General features: G+C 39.4%; 1 protein-coding gene across 1 annotated transcript in view; it reads left to right on the top strand.

Annotated features, from left to right (window-relative positions):
- The window catches only part of PLPP4 (phospholipid phosphatase 4), a 64,680-nt gene that overhangs the window by 36,001 nt on the left and 7,225 nt on the right, over positions 1-21,454 (top strand). The gene's annotated exons all lie outside the window — the stretch shown is intronic.

Here is a 21,454-nt window from a genome sequence, read left to right on the forward strand (position 1 = left end):
GCAAAAGATGCATGTTCAAATCCAGAGTTTTATTAGCAGAACAATGAACTGCAGGAGATCTGTAGCTGACAGACTACGATTATGCTGCTGGAGGAGGTGGTGGTCCTGATGGAGAGGCAGAGGAGAAGAAAAGAATATGACCAGGAAGGTAGCTGTGATGCTGAGATCTCACCAGTCAGGTGGCTGTAAGTAGGGGGAGAAATAAAGGGGCAAATTCTCTTTTTGCTTTATGGTTCTGGTAATGTCACAAATCAAAACTAGTTTCATCAAATATTGCAGTTTTGTTTTTTCTTTTTTCCTGTTTTGAACAGTAGAGCTCAGTTAAACTCTTGAACCCTTAATAAGCAAAAATTATTCAGAGTTTGCATATGGAGTTTGGGAATATTTGCTATCCTCTTATCTGTTTTTGGGAGGTTTGGCCTGGAACTCATGTACGTGGAAACCTTGCAGAATTCAGTCTGGAAGCAGACTTTATCTTTCAGATCCACACAGATTCATAGACTCTGAAGATGGAAAAGCCTTCTCGTATCATTTACAGTTCATCAGTTCATTGCTATATAGAAATGATTCCCGACAAATTAAAAAAGTTTTTTTCTTGCATTACTTTTTAAGCACCTTACACAGTAGGATTTTCCTGCAGCTTAAAATTAGGCTGGTTATTATATGGTTTATGAGTTCACTGTAGGATAAATACCCCTCTCTGATCTAATCTTGAGCCACCTGATTGATCATGTCTTTGAGCTTGGTGCCTCATTTCAAATTGCTCTGAATTCGTCATGTCAGGATGATTCTCCTCTTGTAAGCTACAGTTCAATATTACAGTTTACCATGTCTTCTGATAATTTGCATAATTTGTTTTTTTTGCTGTCATGATAACTTCATTTTCTGTACTTATTTATATCATTGGTAGCATATTTGCTTGTTTTTCTCACCAAGTATGCTAATAAGGAGTTCAGGAGAGAATTCTTTAGGCTACTGCACTGTGGGACTCTCCAGATATCGAAAACATTGGAAAAAACCTGATCATGTATGAAAGAATTACATGGTAGAACTAGAGAGGAGGAGGAGGGAGAGATGCATGGTGTGCTGGACTGAGCAGCAGCAGGTGAGAAGTTACAGTCGTTCTTCGTTCTTACACTATTCGTGGGGACTGGTGCAACGAGAGCCGACTGCCAGCTGATACAAGGCCCAAGTTGATGCTTTAGAAGCTGTCAGAGTACCACTGATACTCTCTTTTAAAGCCTGTTTATACATTTCTTGGCAAGCGATACCGAGTGATCGTCAGTGCGTGTTGCAGTTGTACGTGCTCTAAGTTGCCTCTGTAAAGGTAAGCTTAGATATGGGGTTCCTGTCAGACAGCATCACTTGTGGAATATGCAATGAAGAACCAGGTGTTTGAAGACAAATAGATGCCCTGTAAAACAGATGCTGTCACAATATATCCTTTAGTCTTCTGAAAATCCTGCAAGGCACTCTATAATGCAAAGCAAGGGAGTTCATTTCAGGATGCATTTAAAACCTAGCGATTTTACAAGCGGAGCAAATGAACCGAAGCAGATTTCCATTCCTTGGGTCTAAAATCTTTGAGAGGCTGGACTTAGTATCCGGTAGAGTTTTACTTTTTTGATTTATTTAACAAAAGAGACTGTCAGTTACAAATAAATAGTTTAATTACTAGTGCCAAAAAATAATTTTATCTGTGGTCCTTCAGAGGATATTTGTGGAAAATGCTACAGTTTTGCAGTGAATGGATGGAGTCTTTAACCAAGAACAAACACCTATCTACTTTACTGGATATTAGGTTATTTGTATGCTGACTGGTCATTGATTTAAAGCACCATTTACCAGGACTGCAGGTAGATTTCTGGAGGTGGAGGAGGAGTTGAGCATACTTCGGGTGTATGATGAAGGAAGACTAGTGGGCAGTTTAGGGAATGAAGAGGTGGAAACTGAGGGATAATGCAAAAGACAGGAAAAACAGCTGTCAAGGAAAGCATGTTTTAGAAGCACAAATTTATAGAAATAGAAGTCTTGCTGTCTGAAATTAATCTCCCTAAGCTGTGAAGATTTTTGGCTTAGAATATGAATCCAGATCATCCTCCCAAGTTGGTGATACCAAATTTTGAGTACAGAGCTCTAAATCAGAGGGAGAAAGAACTGACCCGTGGCATTTTAACTGTGTCTTTGACCCAGAATTCATCAGTATAAATGAGGATAGACCACCAACAGAAAGCAAAAAAGTGCTGCAAAAGTATTATGTGTTTATTTTAATATAGTTTAATGAGCGGGTTTTGACCTGTTGCCAAAACTGGGTCGACTTCCTGAATAGCTCTGACTTTAAACGTTTGCTTATGTTCATGTTACTTAGCAGAGCAGAAAGTAGATAAACAAAATAAAGGAACTAGACACTGCTGAGCTGGCAGTCAGAAATATCACTGTACTGCATCCAGCCACAGAACAGTCTTGTGTTCCTGTGTCTGGTTGTGAATGCTGTGAGCTCAGAGGGTTGAGGGGAGCATAGCATACTGATCTCAGAGCGTAGGGCTCTTGCTGTCATAACCTGCCTTCTCTTTCACGTTTGTTGACTGTTTATTGGGTAGTCATAAGAAAATATTATTTTTTTATTAGTAAATTGCTAAAGAAATGTCCAAAGCCATATCACATACAGAGAAAGGGTGTGTCCAGAGACCTATTTCATATCTCATTTCAACAAGCAATAGACCATTCTGATATAAATATACCTTTGCAACAGCAGCAAAACCCATAGTATTGTATTCTGATCTGCTGGCCATGTCAGTGACTTCTGAATGGATTATCTCCTGAAGCTTTCTTAGAAAAAAGTAGCAACTCAGCAATACAGACTTGATTCAAATATTGTTCAGTAAAATAGGTTGTTTAAAAAATTAAATAAATTCCTAGACAGTCAGATATATGCTGATGTGACTGTAGTAATGTGCAAGCAAGTATATGTAAATAATAGTAACACATAATAAATAATAGTAACGCATCATATTTTATTTAGAAACACCAAAATCCTGTGAGAATGAAATGCCAAATTCTTGACCTTGTTTGCTTTCTTAGAGGAAGTGATTAATTCACAGAATCATTAAGGTTGGAAAAGATCTTGAAGATCATCAAGACCAACCATCAATCCAACACCACCATGCCCCCTAAAACCAATAATTTATCATGCTATAACTCCTTTTAGGCTCTTATTCTTCTCAAAACATTTGCAAGCAGATTGCAATTTCCAGAGTTTTGGCCTCCGCTTTATTTAGTGACTATTTTTAAATGTGTTAGTTCTGAATTGGGCAGAAGTATTTAAGCTGTGTTTTTCAGCTAAGAGATTGCTGTCATAGATTTGAGGAAGTTGCATGAAACTGGTTTTGATACCTTTGTGAGGAAGGAAAAAAGAATGGCTTGGTGAGAGTTTAATTTAACCTCCTTGGAGCCTGTGCTGCTTAGTGGTCTTAGAGTACTGAGAGAGCTGGTGGAGGAGCTTGCCAAGCCACTCTCCATCATTTATCAGCAGTTCTGGTTAACAGGGGAGGTCCCAGAAGACTGGAGGCTTGCCAATGTGACACCCATCTCCATGAAGGGCCAGAAGGAGGATCCTGGGAACTACAGGCCTGTCAGCCTGACCTCCGTACCGGGGAAGATCATGGAGTGGTTCGTCTTGAGAGTGCTCACAGGGCATGTGCAGGACAACCAAGGGATCAGGCCCAGACAGCATGGGTTCATGAAAGGCAGGTCCTGCTTGACCAACCTGATCTCCTTCTATGGCCAGGTGACCTGCCTAGTGGATGAGGGAAAGACTGTGGACATTGTCTACCTGGACTTTAGTAAAGCCTTTGGCAGCATCTTCCACAGCACTCTCCAAGGCTTGTGGCTTGGACGGGTTTACTCTTCACTGGGTGAGGAACTGGCTGGATGGCCGAGCCCAGAGAGTTGTGGTGAATGGCGTTAAATCCGGCTGGCGGCCGGTCACAAGCCGTGTTCCCCAGGGCTCGGTTCTGGGGCCAGTCTTGTTCAGTATCTTTATTGATGATCTAGATGAGGGAATTGAGTGCTCCCTCAGTAAGTTTGCAGATGACACCAAGTTGGGTGGGAGTGTTGATCTGCTGGAGGGTAGGAGGGCTCTGCAGAGGGATCTGGACAGGCTGGATCAATGGGCAGAGGTCAACTGTATGAGGTTTAATAAGGCCAAGTGCCGGGTCCTGCACTTCGGCCACAACAACCCCATGCAGTGCTACAGGCTTGGGGAGGAGTGGCTGGAGAGCAGCCCGGCGGAAAAGGACCTGGGGGTGCTGGTTGACAGCCGGCTGAACATGAGCTGGCAGTGTGCCCAGGTAGCCAAGAAGGCCAACAGCATCCTGGCCTGTATCAGCAATAGTGTGGCCAGCAGGAGTAGGGAAGTGATTGTGCCCCTGTACTCGGCACTGGTGAGGCTGCACCTCGAATCCTGTGTTCAGTTTTGGGCCCCTCACTACAAGAAGGACGTTGAGGTGCTGGAGCATGTCCAGAGAAGGGCAACGGAGCTGGTGAGGGGTCTGGAGCACAAGTCTGATGAGGAGCAGCTGAGGGAACTGGGGTTGTTTAGTCTGGAGAAGAGGAGGCTGAGGGGAGATCTTGTTGCTCTCTACAACTACCTGAAAGGGGGTTGTGGTGAGGTGGGTGTTTGTCTCTTCTCCCAAGTAACCAGCGATAGAACGAGAGGAAATGGCCTCAAGTTGCTCCAGGGGAGGTTTAGATTGGATATTAGGAAAAATTTCTTAACCGAGAGGGTGGTCAAGCATTGGAACAGGCTGCCCAGGGAGGTGGTGGAGTCGCCCTCTCTGGAAGTGTTCAAGAAACATGTGGACGTGGCACTTCAGGACATGGTTTAGAGGGCATGTTTGGGTGATGGTTGGACTTTATGATCTTGAAGGTCCTTTCCAACCTTAATGATTCTGTGATTCTGTGTTGGTAGTCAGTGGCAGATGGAGCCCATGATTGTCATGAGTACCCACATATGCATCTTGAAATTATGTGTCTGAGATTGAATAAATGAATAATCACTTGCTAGTCTGGTTTGTATCAGCTTATGTTTGATTCACAGAATTGTTAGATTGAAAGTACTTCTGGAAATTGGCAAGTCCCAACCCGCTGCTCAAAGCAGGGTCAGTGAGAGTATGTTCCTCAGGATGGTGTCCAGTTGTTTTGCATGTAACTGAATGTGGAGATTCCACAACCAATCTCACAGGGAAACCTGTTCCAGTGCTTGACCACCCTCACAGCAAAAATGTTTCTTATGTTTAAATGCAATTTCTTGTACTTCAATTTGTGCCTGTCGTTTCTTCTGCTTTTACTGGCTACCGCTGAGAAGAGTCTGGCTTTACATCCCCCAGTACAGGACTTTGCACTTCCCTGTGTTGAACTTCAGGAGATCCCTGTTGGCTATAGATCCCAGGCAGAAAGATCCCAATTGATGCTAGTGGATTTCACATCAACTGACTGAAAAACAAACTTGATAAAAAAAATATTAAATTGAATAACACAGTAGAGATAATCAAGCTTACAATTTCATGTTAGATTGGATAGATTCATGGGAGTAAAATCAGTTAAAAAAAATAACCTGTATAAAAGTGCTGTACTAGCAGCAAACAAAATACTGATGTGATTTTATTTTTGTAGTTGCAATTTAGTTACTTCAGTTAGTTTGAAAAGTTGAATTTTGGTAAATTGTGACATTGATTTTTTTTTTTTTTTTGTTAATAGAAATCCTTATTGAGTCTAGAGGTTCCTTTTTCCAAAGAAAAAAATCAAGATTTGGAGAAATTATTTTGTAGTAACATCTCAATTTGATTTGTACAGCTTCCAGTGTGAATGTTACCACAGTACTGTACAAGAGCCTTTATTTCTTGTGTGCGTGGTTTTGGTTTTGTGGTTTTTTTCTCTTCTTTGTATTATATGGGCTGAAAGAGAGTTGTAGCCATTACTATTGAATACAGCTGAAGAAATCAGAGAATTTAATCAGAAACCTGAAATGAAGCATGTTGTGGGGACAATAACAGTGACTCTTATGTCTTATATTTTTTCATTACCTCCTTCATGAGTGAAGGTGTCTTGATATGTTTGAGAGAATAATGGCCTTTCAGAAGTGAAGAAATTTATTTTCTCTGCCTTTCAAGCTATTTACACTTATCTCTCAGTCTTCATAGATAAGATGGTAAATAATTTTTTTATTTTCACACTCAACTTTTATGTATTGGTTGACCCCATTTTTATTTATAATATTTTTCAAAGAAACAGTTCCTGTAACTGTATCATTAATAAATTGCATTTTTTTATACAAATAAGACCTAGGTAGTAATATGTCACTGCTAATGTAAGTGATGTTTGCAGTGGCCAGGTTTGCAAGGTTGTAACGTCATGAAGAATTGATTTTTCACAGTTTGATTATTCAGGATGAACCTTTGCAGGTGTAAACTCATCACAAATCAAGGTAAACATCCATCTCCAACATAGGGCATAATCTTGCGCTGTTCAAAATCAATGCCAGAACTGAATTGCCTGGAGAATTCTAATCTATTAATAGTCATCATTATTACATCAAAGAAGTCATCAGCAAACAGTGTTAATGGGAGCAGTGACCAAGGAATTAGGATCTTAATGTCTACTGTGCACTTTAATATAGCGTTAAGAAAACATTGCCAATGGAGTATGTTGCACACTGTAGATTGTTTATATTAAAAGTAAGATATGCACATTATAAGATTACTGGATACGAGGTCATCTGTGCTTATTTGCTGGGAGAAAGATCAGTGTCTCTAAGAAAGGACGTACAAACAGCAATAGGAAAAAAGTAATTGGTTACCCTTCTCTGCTGGCATAATAAATGAGGTTACATCTTCAGACCAGTCCTGAATAGTAATTTTCTACTTCAAGTAGCCAGATTCCATTATGAATGACATCAATAATTTCTCAATCTGTTGTAACAAGCTTAAGAATATATAAGAAATTCTTCTGCAGAGGTCCCCCAGCCCTACCTTCAAATAAGGAGAGATTCGCTGCATTAACATGTCTTCCTTTGTGAGCAAGGTCAGCCCCCGCATCCTGCAGATACTAGGAATACGCATGCCTTCCCCCCCCCAGCACGGACATGCTTCCCAGAAGCGGAATTTCTATGTTGGCTTCTTAGGACTGCTCTTGAGTAAGGCTCCTCACAGAATGAGTGAGTCTCTACTGGAAAGCTGATACTGCTGTCAGTATTTGCGTTTGATGATTGTCATTGAATTCAGGTGGCCGTAGGGGAAATGACCATGTGCATCACCAACCTCATTCCTTACAGAGCATCCCCTCTTGGCCAGGAACGGCAGTATACCCAGCTTCAGAGGCAGTACTCGGGACATGGTTCCCTTATCCAGAATAGAAGGTGAATGCTGAAGGGATGTACTCCACCCTTTTTTTAGAAAGAATCAACAGTTAATTTCCACAAGCTGTCAAGAGTTCGAGTATCAACTGGCTCAGATACCAGTTTATCAAGCAGCTATAATGCTTTATTGGGATAAACAAGGTGACTATTTATCCACCTATTTTCTTTGTGAAAAGATATAGCTGCGTGGGTATACTATTCATCTTTGTCGATACTTACCACTTATCTGTCTGAGAATATACCAAATCTTAAGGTGGAAGGAAAGGTCCTTATCTTTCCATCAGTTCCTCTGCAAACAGTAGGATTGCTTCCAAGCTGTGTAAGAGCTCTTTGCCTCTCACCAGCACCCAGCCTTTTTCATTAAAATGACTAAAGAACTGAAGCATGAGTATCTCTCTGCTATCTAGCAAAATTCAGCAGACATTCTTGAAGAAAAGCTGAAAGTAATGTGCTGCTTCATGGTAACGTTATTTAGTAATACCAAGGACTGCATGAAAAATCATAAATTGTACCAGGTAAGCCTGTTGCTTTCTTGATCGCGGGACTGTGATTTGCTGACTTGCAGTCTGCTGTAATTTGTGATTTACGTAGAGTACCAAAGGGATGTGTAGGGGCAGCTTTTTATTTGGTTTTGCTTTTCCTAATTTGGAGACCAGATCCAGGGAACTCAAGAGTAGCGTGAGACTTCAGAGAACAGTAAGCAAAAACATGGAATCATCTTGAATCCTGGATCATTAATGAGGAAGAGAATGAATGACTCTGTGAGTCAATATGGTTCTTCCTCGAGTACTGGAGAGCTGAAGTTAAAATGTGAGTTGGAAGTACGAGCAAATCTCTGAGCTTAGCTTTGATAAACCAGTTTTCCCAGCAGCTACTGCTGTTTCTTGGGTTATTATAGCTGTTCAGTTTGCTTTCATCTGTGTAGGGAAGAAGCTTTATTACCTTTCAATCTAATTCTTGCTTTTCCCTTGCCTAACTTTAACTTTTCAGGTAAAATTTGTAAGCTAAGGTTATGGTATATGCTTGATTTCACAGCCTGCAGAAGACTTCATTGTGATGTTATAGACTTTGGCTGTATGTAAAGCTAAGACCATTGTTCTTCTGACTGACCTTTTCAGTTAAAAGGACTTTGAGTTACACTAGAGATCTAAAGATCAATTTTCAGCTGTGAACTGCAGTGACAGCTCTTCTCTGGAGCAAAATGGGTCAGAAAGCTCAAGACTAATTTGGAAATGGATGGCTATCAACTCAACTCGCAGGAGGCGGACACATCAATTTCTGACCGTCTTTAAGGAAGAAGTCTCATTACAGCACTGGCAAATACTGAGATTCCTTATAGTTGCCATTGCAGCATAGTGTCGACATCATGCTCCAAAATCCATTTGGTATGGTTTTGTGTAGCATTTCTGTGTAAGAACAAACCAAATGTAGAGTTATTTCTAAATCAGATGTGTTGTTAGCTTTTCCTTAATAATATATCCTTCAGTGTGGAGTTATCTTTAAGGTAGGTAAGCTCAACAGTGAGCTGTTTTAGGCAGCACTTGGGAGGTAAGAGAAGCTTGGCTACTGCACCGTAAATGAGAAGCAGGTAACAGCCCAAGCAAAACCATGGCTTGGTTGCATGTTCATTGTATTCACTGCATAAACATGTTTCTTTGCTCTCTTCTGACTTCAATTTCAGGTCAAACCCTGGCCTCATGAAGATATCCCTTCATCCATCTCTGCAAAGAGGAAAATGGAAAAATAAAAAAAAAAAAAAAATCATAGGTATAGCCAGAATTCCTGTTTTGAGAACTAGAAGCTGGTATTTGTGGTGAATTTGGCCCCAGTCCCATTAGCTGTGATCAGGTTCGATTAGGAGTGGCTGCTAGAAGCAGTCCTTGATCTTAATCTTGATAAGGTAGTTTTCTATGTCTGTAGAGACTAAGGGTAAGACTTTCTGTGGCAGCACTTTCTTTCTGATCAGGCGCATGCTGTTGAAGACAGTGTTGTGACGGTCCCCTCTTGTAGCATTGTGTTTCGCATCATGGTGTGGTCTTTGAACCCATGATAAGAGTAAACAATATGTATGAGAGTGTCCTGCCTAGAGTAGAGCTACTTGGAAGTAAACCCAACCATTCTGTTTCCATGGGGACTTTAAATCTGTCTACAGGGTATTCACCTTCATGAGTTGGGGTCTGTGTTTTCCACTCTACAAGAGCTAGTTGTGATCGGTCTCCAAATGCTACTGGTTGACGCAAAACCCTTTTGAGCAGCAGGAGTGATAGAGTTGACTCACATAAGTACATGTTCTTTTAATGCAAATAACCCTGAGTCAATCCAGAATTATTTCAATAAAACTAAGTGTATCAACTACAATTCTGCTGTAAGCAAAAGAAATATAAATCAATAAAAACCGTGAAGTTGAATTCTAAAGTTAAAATGCTAGGTGCCTTTCTTTAGAAGTGGCTGACTGATTTATCAAATTGCAGAAATCTCAGTCATAAAGATTTCTGAAAACATTAGTTTAGGTCTCTTGAAAACAAGGGGATATTAAAAGTCTCTTGAGATAAAAGCTACGAGATAAATGCAGGAAATCAAGCATATTATTTATGCCAGAAAGGGGAAAGTGCAGAACATCTGCAGAAAGCCTCGTTTGGATTTTGCTATTACTGTCAGTTCTACATAGAAAGCACCAGCTATTACAGATAAGTAAGTAGCTAATTTTTTTTTCCTCCCTTCTGCAGAGGACTGAGGAAGTAATGAAGGCAGCGTCTTATGTAACGAAACCAACACAAAAAATGTTCCTGCAAAATATTTTTGAAACTAATACTGCTTTGTTGCAGTCAACTTGCTCTGGTGATTTTCTTTTGAGACTTTTAGTTTTTGCTTGTTTCAATCTGAACTAAGACAGCGGTTTTAGAATTCTCTTTCTGAGGTTTCTACATTCTGTTTAAACAACCAGAAACTTTTGGAGAATGATTTTTGTTGGAAGTTTCTGATCATTGATCAGAAGGCAATTTAAGTTAGACTCATGGTGAAACCACCAGCGGGTAATAGCATAGGAGGTCTTTTTAAAAAAAAAAAAATTCACTTGCTGGGGAGGGAAAGGGTAAGGAGAAAAACTTTGGATGTTTTACTGAGGGAATTAATCAGGAGATAGAAATCAGAATGGTTGGCCAGATGTTTTTGATATCATAGCATTTCCACAGACACTTGGGACTAAATATGATTTGAACTGGTGAGGGGTGCTCAGTGATGCAAGTAGTTCTCTGTCATATGATTAGCCATTTTAATTCTTCATTGTGCTAGCCCGTCTTCTCTGCTGATCTCTTCTCCCTGGTATCCATTCATAGGACTCATGGGAATGGTTCAAAGCTGTGCCAGGGGAGATTTAGACTGGACATTAGAAAGCATTTCGTTACTGAGAGGGTGGTCAAACCCTGGAACAGGCTTCCTGGAGAGGTGGTGGATGCCCCAAGCCTGTCAGTGTTGGACAATGCCCTTAATTTGCTTTAACTTTTGGTCAGCCCAGAACTGGTCAGACAGTTGGACTAGATGATAATTGTAGATCTGTTCCAACTAAAAATATTCTCTTCTCTTTTGTCTTGTCTTGTCTCGTCTTCCTTCATTACTTGCTTGAAATGAGTAAGTTTGTGTGGACAAACACTGCAAGATCCTGTCCAGAAAAATGGTGCTACTCGTTGCTGTAAATAACAAAAAAGTCTAAAGGCAAAGGTAAAAGATATTTATGTTATCAAGCAATAGAATAGTGTATCACTTTCTTGTATTGTTTAGTGTGGCAAGGAGGTGAGAGTCTGAATGAAAAAGAGAGTATCACTGTATCATAAGAGAATGCCTCTTGCAGTAGGGTAGGTAACGGGTAGGAGTTAAATATGCGCAGCAGGAGTATAATTTGGATGTGCCCATGCCTGGGTCTGGCCTTGATTCTGTTACCAAAAAATGTTGTATGGCGTACCTTGGAAATGATTATTTATCTCTCGCAATTGCAGTCTTGATAAGTGGTTCACATACCAATGTCTGCATTTGTTTTGGATGTGTCCCATTCCTCCTAGCTGAACTCTGCTTATTTGGGCAGAAAGCCTTCTCAAGATTACTCCTAAATTAGTTTTCTGTCCAGCCCCCACCTTGGGTTTGTGGGAAGGAGAGAGAAATCTCTTGCTTTTCGTTCTCTAAAGCAGTTATAAAGTCTCTGACAGTCAGATTAGGAGTCTCCGTGGTGTGAGTTCTCATCTTAGACATGTAAGGACTACTAGAACAGTTATTACACAAAATAGCAGCTTTGCTATTGACTGGCTGATCGGTTAATATTTTATGTTCTCTTTATCTCCACAATTAATTGTTCCAGTCAGTGTTGTTTATCACTGTATAGTGCACTACCCCTGAGGAGTTACCTTCTCTGATGGTATCAAAGCTATTATGCAGTTCATGCTTGCATCCGATTTGCTTGATGAAGCACTAATTAAATGAGTGTAGTATTTGTGGTGTGTCTTGCTGTGACACTAAAAAAGAAAAAAGGAGACTGGAAAATATTATGTCTTTAGAGTGAAAGGACACCTTGCTCCTCCTCACCTTTTTCACTAAATAATTGAAATTAGTCAGTTGTAAAAATGGAGATTTTTACATATTAAAAACCGGTCATTTGTTTGAAAAATTAAAATGATTTATGTGCTTCAGAGTGAAGAAATTATTGAATTTCAATAGAATTGTTTGCTATCCTGTGATAATTTATATAAAATATTACTGCAGTACATGTAATTATAGTTGGGTATCTAAATTTGAACTGTTAATTATCTTTAGCTAGCAATTTCATGGAGGATAATCATATTTCCTTCAGTTGAAAGTGAACATTTTAAGTAACAGATGAGCTACAAGCCACAGGTTTTTGGCAGTAATTGCTGCTACTCCCCTATTTTCAAGATAAATCTCTTAATTAACAGCTGTATGGCACTGTCTCACTGAAATATTTCATCCTCTTAAAGAAGAATCAGGGAAATAAGGAATGGATTTCTTAAATACACACGGAAAAAAAAAAAATCTCCTGTAGGGTTTATTGGCTTCTTAATTCAAATTCTAAGTATACTCAGGAATGGTTGTGTTTAATGGTTTTACCTTTTCTTTGACATATTTACCTCTCAATAACAAAGGCTGTTTGAATTCATGAGGGGCTTGTGAGATGAACTCTTTAAAGTTTAGTTTGCCAGCTCTGAGAGTAAATGAACACTTGCTGGTCTGTTTGTTGTTCAGATTATGTATAGGTCTCAAGCATACTTCAGGAAGACTTCCTATTTTTCCTGAACTTTAAAAAAAATGTGAGTTTTTAATACATAATACCATGCCAGTGTAAAACAGTGGTTCCTCATTTGTATTTATCCTACCTTGCAAACATGTTCTATGCATTGTGTTTTACACTGTAGCATTTAACACAATTACATTTTCTAAAATGGTATTATATAGTAATATATTTTCTCTTTTTCTCTGCATGATTAAAGAGATTAATTCCAGTTCTACTGTGTACTCCAGCATGGACAGCAGCTTTATTTTTGCTGTCTTCAGAGGATCTAGACTGCACTGGAAATGAAGATACCCACTTTCCAGCCCCTGATTCTCTCAAGAGAGTTATTTAAAAGTTTATCTCAAGAGAATTATTGACAAATTTGGAGCCCAACACTGAATTCAATGATGGTATAATGTAGCAGTGCAGCCACTCTCCTCTTGGTGTCCTAGTTCACTTTGCTATTTAAAGTGAGATTGAAGAAGGCTTCAGATCGCTTGCCTTTTTTTTTTTTTTTTTTTTCCACTCAAACTCTTCTTCTTTACATAAACTCCCCAACGATAAGTTCCTCTTGCAAATGGTGGATAGATAAGGCTTCATTGCTTTGCGCTTTGCAGTGTGGCAGGGATAAATAACATTTTCCTGTTGGGTCTCACAGAACATAGAGAAGCAGAGATCTTCTATATAACCCTTACTGCTCTGGTTCTGCATAGTCTTGGGGCTTCCCTAGTTTCTTTTCGAACTATTTAGGGGGATTATTTGCGGGCAGTACTAACACTGGTATAATCCAGCAGACTCCTTGATGCTGCCTACCATGCTACGTTGTGTGTTTGGTAGAAGCATTCCAATCTTCCACTGCAAAAAGTTTCTGTCCATCAAGGTGCTCTTCAACATGTCTTTTAACTGTATTTTTCACGCTGATCTGTATGCTTGTGCTGATTTACTTCAAGCAAATTTTAAATTAAATGCACATCCCTGAAAGATTGATACCAATACTTGGCATGGTGAATGGAAGGACAAGTAGTTGAGCAGGATGCAATCCGTTATTAGGGATACTACCAGTGGCATATGTATGGCAAAGCAGGAAGCGAGGAGTCACCCTGATCTAATGTGTGGGTCTTGGTATATTCCATTGTTGAACTGGAAAGAAAAAATTGCTCTTGACTGGGATTATTTGTAGTTAGATACCTCATAAATCCCCCAGTAACAATACTTGGTATTATAGTTGGAGAGCTGATGGTATAAAGCTTGTGGCTAGATACTGTATTTATGCTAAGGTCTAGCAGAAAGAGAAATTTATTCTCTGGTTATTGATAATTGAGAGGGTAGTAGCTGTTTAATTAGTACTGGCCTGTTTGAATTTACCTGGCAACTCTTATCTCACTTTTATTTTTTTTTTCTCAAGAAACTAGAGGTATAGTATCAGGACTTTATTTCATAAAGGGATGCACATCCGATCTAACCAAAAGAATTCGGTCCACACTTGGTATGCCTGATGCCTGTAAGGAGAAGAGTGCCTTTAGCCAGGGACCACACCAGAGCAGCAGCCGCAGGGGTGTGTTCAAGGACCAGTTGCATCCTGATGTGGTTCTGTCCTAGGCCTGAATCTGATACAAGGTCATTTGTTGGACCTTGTATTTCACCAAGTGTAATTGAGAAGCATGGAGATAGAGTAAAAAACATGCCTGGCAGAGAAAGATGTCTTTCTAGTCTGATAGAGTGTATTAGGGCTGAGTTTACCTGACAGCCTCTTGTAGCTTATATTAATGCTAAGGCTGCTTTGATTAGCGCATGAGTGCTGACCCCCTCTCTTCAGAGTAATTTCAGAATCTGAGCACTTTTAGGCTTGTCTTTACTGTGTTCTCAGAGAAAGGGGATTTGTTCAAGGTTTCTGCCAACAGAAATGGTCAAGCAGGCTATGGAACAGGTTCACTTTTAGGACTTTTTCTAAATGGCATCATTAACTGAACAAATCGGAACGTAGTTCTCATTTTTTGGTAGCAATGAGATGCACTCTGAGACCACTTTAGATGTTTCAGGTGTAATGAGGTATCTTGAAAGGTGCATGAAAATAAAATATGTCAGAAAAAACAAAAAAGGTTCAAAAAAATTCACTGTGACAGTCCTGCAAAAACAACCTGATGACTAATACTCTAGTTACTTGCTTTTGAGATAATACAGGTCTATTTTTGTTCTAACATGTCTCTGTCCCCGATATCTCCCTTTTGTTTCCCATGTCCCTGCATATATTTGTATTTTGTGATGTGCTTTTCATGTTGCTTCTGCTGAACTGTCTGTCTTTTCACAAAGAAATTAATAAAGCTAAGCCGAAGGGAAGGTGATTGACTGTCCCACTTGGAAAAAAAATATTTTGCCTGCGATAATAAGCTCAAAACTTTCTCTGGGAATTGTACTTCTATGAAATCCTCTTTGAATTGAATTTCAGCATTAAAATTTATGCAGCCATTTGGTATCATACTTTTTCCTTCAGGAAATATAAATATTTCAGTCTCTGTACAGTGTGAAATGGAAAACATTCACTAGTAGCCCTAGCTAAAATTGCAGTAGGCTGCTGTGCAATTCCAGTGATGAATAGTGGTGTGTTTGCATTTGGAAAACATACAGTAATCACTGCAAGCATAAAGCATTACAGACAAAGAGATGGATCATTTTCTCTGATTGTTACATAGGCCATTTGAATGGTTGTTTTGCAGTTTCATAATTTGTTGCTACTTAAATAAGTTGAGGATTTTTTCTTCAGTTCAAAAACTGCTTAATGTAAAGAAGATGTGTATTGTGTGCTTAGCAAAGCATCCATTAAAACTTGAGAAGCTGAAGATCCTCGTGGGGTAGTTTAATTTCCAGAAAACACCCACAGAAGCAATTACCTTTTCAATGAACAATTTATTTGGGGTGCTTTAGATCAGATTTTTGCTCACAGTATCTCACTTTTTATGCATTTCAACTTTGTAATCAGTGTGGTCTGTACAGATAAGTTTTTAAACTCACCTAGATCCCCTGTCCGGAGAGAATTGGATATTAGGACGGGGTCTGCAGTGTCTCCAAATGCTATCACCTTCCTTTTTTCTTCTGTGAACTTTTTTTTTTTTAAAGAAAGTGATAGAAACGAACTGGAAGATTGAGTGTAATGTAGTTTTATTTATTCCAATAATGATAATGCCCAAGAACAAACTGGTTTTTGACGTGCTTTACGTACCACTATGGTATAGTTTTAAAATGTGCCTTCCGATAGCAGTTCCAGATGCCCCACCTACACAGAACAAGGTGAAAGGCGCTCTCTTAAGTTGGTAATTCCTAAACTGCTAGGATGTAAAGGTCAAAACAACACTTTCTTGTCTTCACAGGGAAGTCTACAGCTACCCAGATACTTCTAAAACCCTATTCATTTGGAGCTTCTTTGACTCTTCCAATTTTTTACCCTCTACTGGTTGCTCATTCATCAGACTTGCAAGGCTTGGATCTGGCACCTTTGCAGAGTGCCATTATCCTTGGATTAACCACATCCAAGGTTTCCCATGGTGGCAAAGTTCCGCACCCTTCTGCACCATCGAACAGCGGGATGAGGGCTTAGTACATGAACTCCTTGGGCAGAAGGCATGCCAGGTTTTTGGTTTTTTCTATGAAGTATTTTGCTTGTGTCGTTGCTGTAGCAGTAAAGAAACATACTCAGATACTTCCTTTCGCTTCTACCTCAATAGGTGCTTGTAGCAGAGTGATTGCATGTACTTGATTATTGTGAAGCGGGAACAGCACTTCATGTGGGAAGGCTGTTGGAGAGCCTTAACAACTTTTTTTGCCTACATAGCAGTGTTTATATTTCTTTCTGTTGTGTTTTACTGAATCACATCCTCAGATGAAGATGGCCCATGATGATGGTGGTTTACAATTTGATCATGGTTTTGTCAGTAAGAAGTTTACCAGGTGGTTGGTGTTACAAGTCCTCTTCCATCCAAGATAATTCTCCTCCTCTAGCTTCAGATTGTTTCTCTGAAAATTATACTTTATCCAAACGCACATTCTGGTGCTAACTGGATCATACTTAAGGGTGTGATATATATAGGAGATCGGGTGAAAAGATAGCTGGTCCCTTCTGGCTGCCAACTGTGAACTTTTGAACAGTCCTCATTCAGCAAGCGAAATAGGCAGTGTTATCTGCAGAGGAAAAACCCCAGTACGCTTTGTGAACTGGACCGACTTAAAGTGGTGATGTCTAGTTGATAGATGCCATGTGTAACTGGTATTCAAAAGTCTCATTCTGAGAGTGGGAGTAGGGAATTCATTTTGATGAGTTAGAGAGAGACAACCTGCTTGCTCTCTACAGCCCTGCTGGCTTGGACCGTGTGACAGAACTTGCAGTACAGTCCCTGAATGGTTTATAGCCATGTTGCAAACAAGATCAGTTAGACACAGTGCTATGTAACCAGTGAGTCTACATTATGAAGAAGCAAACCAGCTAGAACAGTTATAAAAAGGAATGGAAATTTATTTAATTTTTTACAAACTAATGTTTATTCATGACTGAGAGACTATCTAGGTACCATTAATATTATCTAGAGAGTGCATATGCACTAATAAAGATTCTTTGCAGGCAATAGGTTGAAATAAAACCATATAAATAGAGCAAAGACACAATACATATGCATTTCAGTGACTCCGTTAAAGAAACTCAAAACATGAGTAACATACACAATGAATCTCAACTCCCTTCGGAATCTGTTCAGAATGGTACAAAGATTTGCAAATCCAGCATTTTTACTGGTGTTTAAATAGCCCCCTTGACCCTAAACCAATTATCTGATTCTATCAGCAGATCAGGAAGTGGGAGTAAACAATAAGGGGACAATTCAAATATTGTGTAATGTGTTTTCCTCTCATTTCAAGTGTTTTATCCACTTTAAGTTAGCTCATAGCGCCTATTCCAGTAAAACTTAAATTTTCCCTTTTCGTTCCAAAATTCCCTCAATCTCTCTTAATTCCTTAAGAAACCATAGCTGCCTTATTTAAAGAGAACCGTTCAATAACAACTTTCAGAAGGCAGAGGGAGAGCAGTGAGGCAGCACAAGCCTCGAGCTAGGGCACAGACCCTGGCTCTCCAGGAGCCAGGTTTCATCTTTGAGCAAATCCCTTCCACGCTCTGTGCTTCACCTTGCCTCCTTTGCCGTTGTATTTTTAGTTGCTAAGCTTTGTGGGACAGTGTCCTATCTGTGTGTTTGCATAGCGCTTAGAATAACGGTAGCCTTGTCTCAGCTGAGACCTTTCAGAGCTGCTACAATGCAAATATTCCATTTTCTGTCTTTCAATACACAGTCCACAAAATCTATAGTTTTATCAAGCCCTGACAGAACATGTGGCTTGTCTCAGGAGAGGTTTTCCTGTGTTCAGCAACTTGCAGTGTCGGGACTTTGATTTGAGTTAGCTACACCACTTGTTTAAAATATCGCATTTCTTTATACCGTGTGTTTGATTCATTCCTTTCGTCTCTTCCAACGCTTAAAATCAACTAAGTATTCGTGTCTGGAATTTACATCAACATCTATCTTGATTTAAACTAAATCAGACCGATTTTCTCATTTTCAGTTGTGTCAATGTCTCCAAAGGGGACTGGTTGGTATTTTATGTTGTTCTCTCCTTCTGTATATAAACAGAGTATTAATTTTTTTTGGTCTGGGAAGAAACAAACTTAGCAGAAGTATTTGTGTAGATGAGGAGCACTGCTTTACTGATTCTTCTCAAATATATTCTACTGATTGACCAACTCTTCAGTGTAAATATCATCTATAGGCCCAGCATTCTTCAAGAGTGAATTGTTTTTCTTGACGTTATTGACTGATAACATCTTCAAAATACAGCCATCAAGCAAAGTTGCCTACGTGGAGTGCATAGTAATTAAGTTGGCTTGGAATATATAGCTACTTTATAATGGATACTCCCGCATCCCAGAGTGTTTTGCTGTTAATTCCATGTTCTTTGTCGCTGACTCTGCGCACACTGGGACTGTTGGGTCAAGCAGCTCTTTCTGGATGTGCGCGCACCAGGGTAAGGGAACTCGATCTTACAATATTGCAATGTAAAGGCTCTTCAGCAGAATATTAGTTTCATAGCCATGAGCTAGAGCATCATTATATTACTTTTCCATCTTACGTTAGGCATAAATTCCCCTGGAGGAGTGTTTGTGAGTCTCTTTTCTTCCTGAACTTGAGAGGAACACATCAACCATCTAAGGCAAAATCTGCCTTTGTGTCTAGTGCAAGTATAGACGCTGCTGAACTTCCATATTCATTCATAGGCACCTCCTTCTGGAAATATGGCAGATCCTGAAAAAAACAAATTCTGGGGAAATAATTTTTTAAAAATATCACAAGATTTGCTCTAAAGCCCATTTAGCTAAATCTGCTGCTGCTGTCCACCACGCTGACAATTGCTAGTAAAATTGCCCAGCAAATGCTAGTAATCCTGAATATGAGTCTGTGTGAATGGAACACCTACTCTATAGCTTAGGCAATATTTCTTTAAGCCTTCTAAATTGCTAGGCATTGTAGATTGCCTGAAAATGAAGCCACAGAGCGCTTGATGCTTCTGCCTGGGAATACTGTCTTCAGATTTCAGTTCATCTTCTTCTAAAGATCTAAAAAATAATAACCTAAGAGGGAAAATGGAAGTATGAAAATAAAACTAATTTTTGAGAGGAAGTATTTGAAAATATTAATTTGGGGATTGCACTTGATATTGAATATCCAAGACAGGTTAAGTTTTTCTCATTCCATTTACTCAGCTGGAAGATGGAATGATGCAGACAAGTCCTGTCCCTGCAGTCTTGGGTGGGTTTATACATGGTTCTAGTTTCAAAGGTCTGCAGAATGGACAACCCTATGTCTGCTCACACAGATGTGAATGTGTGTTGTTAGCCATCAAAAAAAACCAACCTATAAAGAGCTGCAGATCTTTGATACAAAAGTCAATACCACAAAAATTATCTAGTGCAACAGGAAGAGCATGAAAGAGAGCAGTGTTGTCTTCTGTCATAGTCCAGTGACTAATCTAGCAAATGTGGGAGACACAAGAGAAAGTCTACACTGGAAAGAAGAAATGTTTATTTGTTGTATGAACTGTGTCGGGCTACACTGGGTACGAAGAGTTGGAGAGGATGTTTGAAAAGCTTGGGGTGGGGGGGATTCCAATTTTCTGAGATACATTGCCAAAATCATAGATTTATTTTTTCCATGGTGGCTATAGCCTGATGCTCTGACTATGCATCTCGCAACCTGTTCCTGTGTAAGACATGCTACTCTTAGTAAAATACATCCATTTCAAGAATACCATGATGTAGAAATGTTAGTAGAAATTATTCCTTCTTGTCTGAAAGGCAAAGCAAGTTTATATGACTCTGAAAGCTCTGTACACAGGAAGGTAACCCAGTCTGCGAGAAATCTTTTATTTATTTGGGGTTGTTTGTTATATTTTGAAGTGTCTTCTGCCAAGTACGGAATTAGCACTGGTTGAAAAAGCTTCTGGGAAACAATATATTTGGTATAGTGCTTTGATGACTAATCAGAATTCTGTCTTGCTCTGCCACAGCCAGTCTAAAGAAGTGATTTATTTGTGTGTTTGAAGATGACATGCAAATCTTCAGGTATTGCATTCAAACAGCCGTGTAGTATAAACTTATGAAACCACTCCATTGTACTGTCAGCTAAAACTGACCATCCCATAGATTTATCAGCAGAACACAAAGTAATCACTTTATCACATCTAGTGTTCGGGAACACGATGAGAAGGGCGTCTGAAAAGCCCTAGCAGGAGATTAGAAGAAAAGATGCATGTCTGACCCAGCACTGATGGTGATTTTACAATTAAATTCACTGATAGCAGAACCAGAACAGAATTATGTATTAGGAATGTGGCCTATTACCTCTTACAGAGGTGCTTAGATATCACAAAGATAAAAGAGTAAGTGTAGTCAGGGAAAGGATTTCAAATGCTAGGATAAATATTTATAATTTTGCTAGCTGTGGTTTATGTGCTTATGTTCTATTTTCATCTCTGCAGTCATGAGCAAAATCGAGTATGACATTTGTGGAGAAAATAGAAGACGTGTTTCACGAAGCTACCTGTTCAGCTGCGGCACTAATTTCCCTACAGCAAAAAAAAAGTTTAAATGGTATTAAGGAAAAAAAAAAAAAATCCATCAATTATCTCTCTGGAAGGTGAACAGCTGCTAGAGGAAAGAAATTTAGTACAGAAACTTGGTGCCTGAGTTCTGTCATCACTGCCAGTTGTGCATGTTCTACAGAAACGGTTAATGGAACCTAAAAACCCCATTTAAATGTAATTCAATTGCAGTACAAACTAACTGAATCCGTTTCTGCTTTGAACCTCAACTTTTTAGAATAGGTCTAAAATCAAGAAAGACATGCTGAAGGTTAAAGCATGAAAGAGCTTTTGTGACTCAAGTTAAAAATTTGCCTAAATGTTTAATTTAATGTGCAAATAAAATCAGGAGTTCTTTCCACAGCCGATGTCTCCCTCAGACGAAAAGAGTAAATTGCTAAAGGTAAAAAAATTCAATTGCTGTTGGATAGCTGAATGTCTAGAGATATCACAGTGTTTGCAGATACGTCAGATTATGTGCAAGCAGATTATCTATGAGAAGGAAGTCGATTTGTTTTGCAGTGGTCACTTGCCTGATTGCTTGCGTTGCTACATAGGGAACACCACTGCTGTGGAGAACATGAACGTCATGGATC

Source organism: Phaethon aethereus (genome assembly GCF_964289735.1).
Source record: "Phaethon aethereus genome assembly, chromosome: 7".
Lineage (NCBI taxonomy): Eukaryota > Metazoa > Chordata > Aves > Phaethontiformes > Phaethontidae > Phaethon > Phaethon aethereus.